This window comes from Myotis daubentonii, chromosome Y, assembly GCF_963259705.1.
Source record: "Myotis daubentonii chromosome Y, mMyoDau2.1, whole genome shotgun sequence".
Classification (NCBI taxonomy): Eukaryota; Metazoa; Chordata; class Mammalia; order Chiroptera; family Vespertilionidae; genus Myotis; species Myotis daubentonii.
In genome coordinates this window covers 1,891,713-1,903,885 of record NC_081862.1, presented here as the reverse complement: position 1 = coordinate 1,903,885, position 12,173 = coordinate 1,891,713, and the positions used below count along the sequence as shown (strand labels likewise).

General features: G+C 44.6%; 1 pseudogene; it reads right to left on the bottom strand.

The window, feature by feature from the left end:
- Positions 1-812: 812 nt before the first annotated feature.
- Positions 813-9,239, bottom strand: LOC132225603 (histone-lysine N-methyltransferase PRDM7-like; annotated as a pseudogene).
- Positions 9,240-12,173: the final 2,934 nt, after the last annotated feature.

Here is a 12,173-nt window from a genome sequence, read left to right as displayed (position 1 = left end):
CCTACACTTGCCCTATGGCTGCTGAGGTGCAATTTAGGGCTCATGATGCATCCTCCCTGCAAAGACCGGGCTTCTCCCATGAGTGTGTCGTCTGGTGTCTCATGAGATTGGACTTCTGTGTAAAGCCTTGCCCACACTCCCTGCAAACATAGGGCTTCTCCCCTGAGTGTGTTCTCTGGTGTTTGATGAGACTTGACTTATCTCTAAAGCCTCCCCCACACTCCCTACACACATAGGGCTTCTCTCCTGAGTGTGTCCTCTGGTATATGATTAGAGTTGACTTATCTGTAAAGCTTCTCCCACACTCCCTGCACACATAGGGCTTCTCCCCTGAGTGTGTCCTCTGGTGTGTGATGATAGATGACTTCTGTGTAAAGCCTCGCCCACACTCCCTGCACACATAGGGCTTCTCCCCTGAGTGTGTTCTCTGGTGTTTGATGAGATTGACTTATCTGTAAAGCCTCGCCCACACTTCCTGCACACATATGGCTTCTACCCTGAGTGTGTCCTCTGGTGTCTGATGAGATGTTACTTCCGTGTAAAGCCTTTCTCACACTCCCTGCACACATATGGCTTCTCCCCTGAGTGTGTCCTCTGGTGTGTTTCGATATGTGACTTATCATTGAAGCCTTGCCCACACCCTCCATGATTGATTGTTACAATTTTTGACATTCTTACTCCCACAGATAATTTGCCTGTGTTCTTTGGATTCACGTCCTGGCCTGTGCTGGGCTCTTCCTCCATTATTCTCTCACGCTCACTGGAGCTCCCTGTTTGTCTGTTGGGAGGCTTGAAAGAGTCCCGTGAAGTTCTCATGTGCCTGATCCTTTTAAGCAAAGGTTTGGACGTTCCTTTGACCTCTTGACCTTCAGCTTTGTCATTCCACCCATGTGGACCAGGATGTTGCTGCTGCTGTTGATTTTGATGCTCTGGGCCGGGTTCCTCTGACTGGAGGTGTTTTCCTGCAGGTGCTGCTGGCAGAATCTCAGAGGGGTGATTGCGTTTCACATGTTGGCTGAGGAATGTCTGACTGGAGAAGGCCACAGAGCAGGAGGGACATGTGTGGATCTCTGGCTTTGGTTCTGCTGAAAGAGAAAGTTTTGGTCAGGGCATGTGTGGGCAAGGCTGCCTGTGCCTTACGCTCTGTCTCCTGGTAAATCCTGTCTCCGGAATCATTCTAACTGTGTTGACAGTGCAAGCTCTGCCTCCCACAGAGTGTTCCTTCACAGTCTACTTTTCTTTTTCTTTGTCTGCACTACTCTTCTTCAGAAATCCAGAGACCCCATATCAAAAGTCTTTTGTACAGCCCTGGTCAGTGTGGATCAGTGGATAGAGCCTCAGCCTGTGGACAGAAAGGTCGTGGGTTTGATTCCCATCAAGGGCATGTGCCTTGGTTGCAGGCTGCTCCCCGGCCCGGACCTGGTCTGGGATTGTGCAGGAGGCAACAAATCGATGTGTTCCTCTCACATGGATATTTCTCTCTGTCTTTCCCTCTGTCTTTCACTCTCTATAAAAATCAATGGAAAAAATATCCTTGGGTAAGGATTGAAAAGAAAAAAGGTCTTACAGATCAAGGACCATCAGAAGCCATTTGACTCCTTATATGGGTTTGACTATCGTGACCTTTCCATATACATGTATCTTCTAAGTCATGTTAAAGAGAAAAACCACAGGCCTGGCCAGGTACCTCAGTGGTTGAGCATCAACCCATGAACCAGGTCGTCACCAGTTTGATTCCTGGTCAGGGCACATGCCCAGGTTTTGTGCTCTATCCCAGCAGGAGGCAGCTGATCCATGCTGATATTTCTATCTCTCTCTTCATTTCCCTTCCTCTCTCTCAAATCAATAAAAATATTTAAAAATAGAGGAACAATAGGCCCCAACTAGCAATTGCTGCTCTCTCAGTTTTCCACAAATCATAAAATGGAAATATGTCTTTCATCACACAGTATTCCTACTTGATTTCTTTCAGTGTTAGCCTATTTCAAATACACTACAAAGTCCTGTTTCAAAATATCTCCCCAACCATGCCCTAGCCAGTTTGGCTCAGTAGATAGAGTGTCACCTTGGGGACTCCAGGCTCCTGGGTTCGATTCTAGTCAAGGGCACGTCCCTTGGTTGCAAGCTCAATCCCCAGCCCTGGTTGGGGTGTCCCTGGGAGACAAGCTATTGATGTTTCTCTCTCTGTCTCTCCCCCTTCTACTCTCTCTCAAAAAATAATCAGTGGAAAAATATCCTTGGGTGAGGATTAACAACAACAACAAAAATATTTCCCCAACCTGCTTCTTACACTCCTGACTCCCGTCCCTCTCCAGCCAGTCTGCCTTCCTCTCTCACTTGGAGTTGAAATAATCTCAGAGGGGATTCCCCACTGAAATTTATTTTCCAAAAAATTTAACAAAGCATAGTTTTAGAACATGCCACTCTGCAGCTGAAAACTGCTCAATTGTCCCGTCTCACTCAAGAAAGTCCCCAGTATCTCAGCTTGGATCATAGGCACTGTATTTCCAGGCTGCTAGGCATCTGTCCAACCTTTGTTCTTACCCTCCGTACTGAGACTGAGACGGGAGAAGCCCTCAGCCAGCTCAACACCCCACCTCTTCCCTTCCCTGCACCAGCCACTCCCTCTGCCTGGGACCTTGTGACACAACTGTTGTAATTGTTGTCTCCTGAGAAAGCCTTCCCTTGACCTTTGCAATCCCACACACCCACCTTCCCCTCACACTGATCCCTAGTCACTTGTCCTGGTCCCGTTTTCTCTAAAGCACTAACCACTATGTAATATTAAGCACATGCACATAGGTCTGCCAGGGCTTCCCTCCTTCACCAGCCAGCTGCTCAGGAGCAGTGATTCTGATCATCGTGTTCATCTGTATTTCCAGCTCCCAGAACCCTGCGTGGCACCGCGTAGGAATTCACATGGCAAGTCACAAAATAATGAATGAATGCATGTTAACACACACATTTCATTTAGAAATATGCAGTAAATGAAGAAGAAACAGCTAAAGTGTTAGAAAACAAAAACAACAACCCACAAACAACCACCTTTATGAGAGAGCTGGTTAAGTTCCTGAAACCTTTTTTTTTTATTATTATTTGTTTTGCCTCTAACCCTTTCAGCACTATATGACGCTGTGTATTTTGTGCATGAAGTATTTTTTAAAATGGAACAAAAAAAGCCCCTGGCCAGTGTGGCTCAGTTCGTTGAGCATTGTCCCGTTCACCCAGAGGTAGCCAGTTTGATTCCTGGTCAGGGCACATGTCTGGGTGGTGGACTTGATCCCCAGTAGGGATAATGCAGGAGGCAGCAGATTGATATTTCTCTCCCTCTCCCTTCATTTCTGTCTCTAAAACCAATAAAAGCATATTTTTAAAAATTAGAACAAAAATAAAAATATTAAAATTGTTCCTAAGTATCAAAAACCTATGTGATGAGCCATCAATTTCTGAAGCATCTGATTTGAAGCTTTGCTGACTCTAGAGTGGAGTTTACTCTACTTGAGAGTTGGAGCATGAAAACTTCTAAGAATTCTTTCTTTCCATGTTGAAGAAGAGTGGTGCCCACCTCTCCCGGCCACAAGCTCTGTCTTCCACTTGCTGCCCCACTTGATGCCCAGCTTTTGGCCATACTCTTCTCCATACCAGACCAGCAGCTCACAGCCCGTCCTCACGACCCGGCAGGTTCGGTAGAAAATCTGCCTGTGATATTGAAAGGCCACCAGGTTCTATTCTTGGTCATCCCGGGCGCAGTTCACATACCTGGCGTTGAGGCAGATGAAAGGAAAGAAAACCAGAGGCGATGAGTTTCCACTACCTGTCATATTCGTGTCCAGCTCCTCACTGACGCTTAAGGCCCTCAGCACTGATTGCACCCACACCCATGCTCCTGGGGAAACTTCTGTTCAATGTCCAAGCCTCTGTCACAATGTCATGTGAATTCCTGTCTCTAAGTCCTGCTCACAGTGCTCATCCTGCCTAATGCCATTTCCAAAGCCTCATTCCAGACTTCCCCATCAAACCTGGTGACCTCTAGCTTCTCTAAGCTGTAAGTCAGGTTCGGTGTTACACCACAGAACTCGGGGCTTGATCTAGGACTCACATCATTCAACACTCAGTCCAAGTCTACCTTCTCTTCAGAGGCCTTTGTCGAGTCTCCCCACACTTTATTGAAGGCATCATTCAGTTGCCTCCCCCAGGTTCCCACAGAAACGTGGAGGTCTCTCTGTCTTAGAAAAATAACACAGAACAATAGTAGTTTATTCATAATCTGTCTCCCCTGACACAAGAGAGCCCCTCAGGAAAGGGCCATGAGCACTATTACTCTGCAGGCTCCAACACCCAGTTGTAGTTAGAACTGAGTCTGGGATGATGTGCTGCCCTCACAGGTTTAGACTATCCTTGGTTCAAGGCTATCTGGGCACTGGGCACTTCTTGAAAAATAGGAAAAATAGAGTTAAATGTTTATGAAATAAAATGTTTCATGTCCGTCTGCAGTAAGTCCTCCCTAGGGTCATGGATTGTGTAATCTGTGTAAGTAATGAATTCCTTCCTCTAAACTGGAACATAGTAGGTGTTTAACTAATGTCCATTAGATAAATCACAGAGTAATACAGGGTCCTCAAGGTTTTCCCAGTCAGAGCCCAAACTAGAGACTTCTATTTTGAGGTCAAATGCTATACTTTTACATCCTTTTTTCCTAAATGTCTCTAGATGTTAAAGATCACTGTATGGAGAAAAAAGGGGAACAGAGAACTGAGGGAGACCATTAGGGAGGCATGATGGGAAGGACAGACATGTGGGTTGTGAGGCATGAGTATCCTCTTTAGCACCCAGAAGCCTAGTGACCTTACCTCATCCAGTTGGCCTGAGATGTATCCTTTCCATCCACATACTCATAGCAGTTTCTCCCTTTGGTGATCTGCATTTCAGGAAAAGAAGTTAAAGGCCGTGTGTGTGTGTGTGTGTGTGTGTGTGTGTGTGTGTGTGTGTGTGTGTGGTTGTGTGTATATAATAGAAGAATTACTTTATTCTACTGTCATCAAATCTCTTTCAGCCTGCATGGTGATTCAACTGCCAATGGTGATCACAGGATATTTTTCTTACTCATCATCTACACGTCGGAATTGATTTGTCCACTAAGCAGGAGCCCCCAAGGGAGGAGTCTGTACCACTTTGCTCCCATTTACCCTCTGATCCTTAGAGAGGAGCTCCATGTTCATTCAAAGTCCGCCCAGTACACAGAGCTAACTAACCATATGGTCCCCATCCATGTCCTAGCATGTAGAAGGTGGGGGCCCCCCAAGCCACAGGAGGGATGGGGAAGCCAGAGGACAGGGAAGAGGTAAAGTTCTCACCAGCCAGGAGTAGCCGCTGTTGGCTGTGGCTTCATCTTCTGTGACCTGACCCTCATAAGGGCCAAAGTGCAGGCCCTTGGGCAGATCACATTCCTCATTCCACACTCCAAGCCCAGCCTCAGGGATGCCTGATGGTCCGATTCTCAACCCAGGGGGCAGAGTGAGGGCTGAGCGGTTGGCATGCCCCTTGTCCGCGGCACTGTCTTTTACAAACGTAGGAGGCCCATGCACAGCACAGCTGTCAATGAAGAAGTTCTGACACTTCTCACAATCTGGAGGCAAGAGCAACAGGGAAGAGGGAGGGTGCAGTGCATGTTCCTGGACATGAAGAGCTTCGGAAAGAGCTCACATCAGTGAGCCTCAATCCTGTACTCCCGGTCACGAGAGGAAGGGAATGATTTGGGCACCCAAAGACCAAGTGAAATTCTTGCATCAAGACATAACATGCTCCTTGGTGAGGGTGAGCTTACATAGGTAGTCATCGTCCTGGGGCTCGCTGACCTCTTGGTAGACACAACACTTCCTCTCTCGTAGGCTATACATCTTCACTTCGATCTCCTTTCTCCTGAGATCTAGATGGGAGAAGGGCAGGTGACTGAGGGGATGAGGTCTGGAACATTAGTACCTATCTTATCAGAAAACACACAATGTCCTACCATGAAATGATTGCCTGTTCTATTATAGTATGTGGTATTTTCCTCCATTAACTAAAAGACTAGCACTCCACACTGACTATTGGTGGCTGATTCAATTTTAGTTTCTAGATGATCCCATTCTGAGGTTCAACCTCCCAAGCTTTGGTCATTCATAAAGTATGTATTGAGGGAACATTATGCGTTAGGCACTGAGTAAAGACCTGGGCACACAACACCAAGAGAATATGGTTGCTATTATCACAGATGGATTTATTGGACAACTTGCATGTGTCAATTGTTTAAGGTTTAATTTAATGCTATCAAACAATATGTGGCCCATGTTTCCTTATGTTCACTTTACACATTAGCATTCAGGAGCTCAGAGAGTTGGTAAGATTAGCTCAAAGCTTCAGTGCTAACTCCAGTTTCAAATCCAGGCCTATGCAAAGTCCACCCCACATACCTAGGCTACACTGATTAGCCTTTCTAGAAGAATTAGTGGAACTGAAATCTCCAAATTATGTAACTTACCCAATTTCGATCTAGGGTGCTGTCCAGAGGGACTTGCTTCTCCAGGAGGGGGCACTGGTTTCTGAGTCTGCTCTGAGCCACTTGTGGTCAACAAATTTGCTGTTCCTGACAATTCCTTCAAAGTAGACTCATTACTTAATGACGTCCTGGACTTTGCCTTCAATGTGGAAGTCCCATATTAAAAGGTAACATGCATTTATTTAATTATGTAGGGTTTATGATATATTTTCACATACATGACTTCAATGAACACTTCAACAACTCTGAAATACCCGGGAAGTATGAATATTAGAGGAAAAAGAAATGGCCAATGTGGGTTGTGAATTGAAGACTAGAACCCACGCCTTAAGGATCTTTTTTTTTTTTTTTTTATAGAACAGTGAGAGTGAAAGATACTGGTAAGAAAATAAGTCATAGTTGGGCCCTAACCAGTGTAGATCAGTTGATAGAGTGTCAGCCTGCGGATTGAAGGGTCCTTAGTTCTATTCCGATCAAGGGCCAGTGACTTGGTTGCAGGATCCTCCTCCCTGGCCCATGCCCTGGTCTGGACTTATGCAGGAGGCAACCAATCAATGTGTCTCTCACATTGATATTTCTCTCCGTCTCTCCCTCTCTCTTCTATTCTCCCTAAAAATCAATGAGAAAATATCCTTGGGTGAGGATTAAGAATAAAAAAGAAAGAAAGAAAAATAGTTGGCAGAGCCCTGGCTGGTGTAGCTCAGTTGGTTGAACTGAAGGGTTGCCGGTTCCATTCCCGGTCATGGTACATGTCCTTGTTACGGGTTAGATCCCAGGTGGGGGTCTGTGTAGGAGGCAACCGATCCATGTTTTTCTCTCTCACTGATGCTTCTCTCCCTCTCCCTTCCTCTTTCTCTCTAAAATCAATAAAAACATATATTTTTCAAAAAAAATGGCTGGCAGAAACCTATCATGAAAATAAGGAAAATGATGCTAAAACTAGAGACCCAGTGCACGAATTCATGCACCAGCGGGGTCCCTCATCCTGGCCTGTGGGATCAGGCCAAAACTGGCTCTCCGACATTCCCCGAGAGGTCCTGGATTGCGAGAGGGCACAGGCTAGGCTGAGGGACCCCACTGGGGCACGATCGGGGCTGGGGAGGGACGCGGGAGGTTGGCCAGCTGGGGAGGAACCGCAGGAGGACTCCAGGGTGTGTCCGGCCATCTCGCTCAGTCCTGATCAGCTGGACCCCAGCAGCAAGCTAACCTATAGGTCAGAGCGTCTTCCTCCTGGTGATCAGTGTACGTCATAGCAACTGGTCTACTGGTTGACTGTCTGCCCCTTGGTGGTCAGTGCACATCATAGCTAGCAGTTAGTGGCATTAGCATGTCATCATCATATTATGCTTTGATTGGTTGAACGGGCGACTGGACACTTAGCATATTATATAGGATGTGCAAATTACTATATCACGGAAAGAATATTTGTAATTAGAGTAGTTTGTTCCCACCAATTCTGTTTGAATAAGTTTGTGCTACTAGCTAGTTCTCTTCATTTTTCCTGACCTATAACATGCTAATTCTTAATGTTATAATGAACATGACATATAACGGTGTTCACCAAAGTGTTCTGTGAGCTCTTTGATACAGTGTGAATGTCAAATTACAGTCCTGCTATCAATGTACCTCTCAGTCATCTCTGTATTTGAAATCACATGTAAATTATCTTCATTATTTTTTGACCCTATTCTAGTTTAATTTGTAAATTTTAAAGCACTCTTTCAGCCAACATTCAGGGGCCCTCAGGGACCCTGAGCTGGGCCTGGGACTTCTGGAAGAGAAAAATCTGCTGTGAACCAAAGAGCTCACAATGCAGACGTAGGCAGGCGGAGCAAATGATTCAAACAAGATGACACTGGCCTAATTAGAGCTCAGAGAAAGAAGCCATGCTTCTTACTGGAATGAGCATTCAAAACCAGTTCCAGATGGATGAGCTTCTATTGAATAGTGTGTCATCTCTATGAAGTTCTTAAGTCACTTTATTTATTGTTTCTCAATTGTCAAACCTGAAGCTCCCCAGAGTTGAGAGATGCTTTCTTTTATTTGACCAGGAGGCTCTGATGCTGGGGTTCCTATGTCCTTCTTCATGGGGGACCATGCACCGTGCAAACTGCCTATATGTCAGTAAGCTTCCGCGAGTCGGAAGTCTTAGTGCATCTCTCACGGCAGCATAGTGTTTGGAATCATCAGTCAGTGAAAGATGTAATCATGTATGGATAAGACAGTGGAAACTGCATAAAAGTATGGAAATTTTAATGAGCTTGTAAGTGGTTTAGAGATGAAGCTATGGATTAGAGTGCATGCCCACCAATACTGTGATCTCAGACATATAATCAAACACTTGTATATGTCTGAAACCTCAGTTTCCTCATCAGAAACGGTGATAGTTATAGTACCTACCTCATAGGGTTATGGTAAGGTTTAAGTGAGTTTATTCACGTAGAATTCTTAGAGTCTGAAGCATTGTGAAGATAAAACCCGTGGCAGCTACTATTGTAGCTGATGTTATTAACGACTGAGATGATATTGGGCATTTTGTTGAAGAGGTCAGGAAAGAAAGGTGGCAGTTTCTAGGATGCACTCTGATTTTTTCTCCTCTTCCCTGCATTTGCATCCAGGAGGAAGATTTTCTTTTCAACAGGATTTGGGAAATACTCACCTTCTGATGTTTATTCTGTTCCACTCTGAAGGCCACCCAAGAAGGTTTAGCTAAAAGATGGTGAGAAATCAATAATACTATAATTTCAGAGAGGAAGGGAGAGAGCGAGGGAGAGAGAGAGAAACATCAATGATGATAGAGAATCATGGATTAGCTGTCTCCTGAACACCCCACAGCAGGGATCGAGCGCACAACCTGGGCATGTCCCCTGACTGGGAATCGAACTGCGACTTCTTGGTTCATAGGTCGATGCTCAATCTCTGAGCCACGCCTGCCGGGTCAGAAATCATTTTTGGTTGGTAATTATTTCAAAATCTGGAGATTCTTATTTTTTCAGAATTCTGAATCAGAGAGTGATCTAAGGACAGACCAAGGATGATTGGAAAATGTTTTTTGATGTTTCATTAGGCTTATGCTTTTATTAGGAGCATCAGCTAATTTTCTTAAAATGTTTAAAAATAGACAAAACCCCATCTGTACTTCATCCTCTGTTCAATATATATATATTTAAATTGGCCTAGCCCTGGCTGGGCGGCTCAGTTGGTTGGAGTATTGTCTTGTACACCACAAGGTTTCAGGTTTGATCTGTATTGGGGTGTACACGGAAGGCAACGGATAAATGTTCCTCTCTCACATTGATGTTTCTGTCTCCCTTTCTGTCTCTCTCCTTTCCTCCCTCTAAATTCAATGAATATCCTTGGGTGAGGATTTAAAAAATAAAATTGCCCTAAACAGCAAAAAATAAAAAAATTGGCCTTTCATGACACACATATAATGACAGTCACGTACTGCAAAGAATCTCTACTCTGCAACCTGGCCCTTTCTCCTCTCTGCCTTCTGTCTTCACACTGGCCTTGTCCAGTCCAATGGCACCAGGACCACCTTGCCTCCTTTCTTTCTTATCCTTCCTCCTTTGCACATGTGGACTGTGCCACCTTTCCTAATCACTAGATTCTGATCAGCATCACACGGTCTTAGGAACAAAGACTCAGGTCTAGTCACCACAGAAACAGAGTTTCGGGTAAGTTAGAGATAACGTCGTGACTTCAGCTATGTTCCAACCTCAGACCCATGGAACTACAGACCCTACCAACCAGACTTTCATGAAACCTGGCAGATGATGCCATGGCTGACATGGAACCTGATACAACAGTGAACTACTTCCTACCCTGGCCCACAACCCAACCCCATAACTACCATGAGTTATAATTTTCCCATATGTCCCCATGCAGGTCTTAGAGCACTGCTCACCCGTCAGACCTTCCTCCTTCTATGTGATGACAACTCTTCTGAATTAGTTATTTTTTACTCACTTTTATATTTTTGTATACTTGTTTGTTAATGTTCTATATCTATATAATTATAGTATTATTCTTTATTTTATTTTATATTATTTTTTGTTGATCTGTTTCTTATCAGTTTGTAAGTACTCGGTGAATTAGGTTATTACATTTGTTCCTCTTTTTTCCCCCCATAACTCCACTCTTCCCAGTTCCCACCCCACCCTCCGCCCTCACTCCCCACCCACTGTCCTCATCCATAGGTGCACGTTTTTTGTCCAGTCTCTTCCCGCATCTCCCACACCCCTTTCCCCCCAAGAATAGTCAGTCCATTCTCTTTCTATGTCCCTGATTCTATTGTGATCACCAGATTATTTGTTCACTTGATTCTTAGATTCACTTGTTGATAATGCATGTTTGTTGTTCATAATTTGTATCTTTACCTTTTTTCTTCTTCTTCCTCTTCTTAAAGGACACCTTTCAGCATTTCATATAATACTGGTTTGGTGGTGATGAACTCCTTTAGCTTTTCCTTATCTGTGAAGCTCTTTATCTGACCTTCAGTTCTGAATGATAGCTTTACTGGATAAAGTAATCTTGGTTGTAGGTTCTTGGTATTCATCACTTTGAATATTTCTTGCCATTCCCTTCTGGCCTGCAAAGTTCCTGTTGAGAAATGAGCTGACAGCCGTATGGGTATTCCCTTGTAGGTAACTGAGTTTCTTTCTCTTGCTGCTTTTAGGATTTTCTCTTTGTCTTTTGCTCTTGGCATTTTAATTATGATGTGTCTTGGTGTGGCTCTCTTTGGATTCCTTTTGTTTGGGTTCTCTGCGCTTCCTGGACCTGTAAGTCTATTTCTTTCACCAGGTGGGGGAAGTTTTCTGTCATTAATTCTTCAAATAGGTTTTCAATATCTTGCTCTCTCTCATCTTCTGGCACCTGCCTGTGTGGGTAATGCACTTTCCTGTTTGTGGACCTATTTTCCTGTGAGGGCATCGCAACTTCCTGTGGGGGAATCTTAATTTCCTGTTGGGCAACGGCTCTTCCCTTGGGGGAAACAAACTTGCTGTGAGGGAACCCTCAAACTGTATGGGAAATGTACTATCCTGTATGCTGACCTATTATGCTGTGAATGAATAGTTCCTTCATGTGGGGAAACAACACTTCCTGATGGGGAAAAATTCTTCCTCTGGAGGAAATGTCCCTTCCTGTATGGACACTTCATTCTTTGTCAGACACTCACGTTCCTGTGTTAAGAACTTTCTTCCATTGAAGGAAACGCAAGTTTCTATGGGGGGAAAAACTTTCCAAGGGTTAACCCTCCTTCCTGTGGGGGAAATGTCCGTCCCGTGTAGGAACCCATTTTATACTGGGGAGTGTAACTTTTGTTTTAGGAACCCCTCTTCCCGTTGGGGAAATGCACTTTCCTGTGTGCAGACTTATTAGGCTGTGAATGAATAGTTCCTTCATGTAGGGAAACAAAAATTCCTCTGGGGGAAAAATTCTTCATCAGGGAGAAATTTCCCTTCCTGTGTGGACACTTCATTCTTTGCCGGACACTCACGATCCTGTGTGAAGAACTATCTTCCATTGATGGAAACAGAACTTTCTGTGTGGAAACAAAATTTGCCAATTATGTAACCTTCTTCCTGTGGGGGAAATGTCCATTCCGATGGAGAAACCCATTTTATATTGG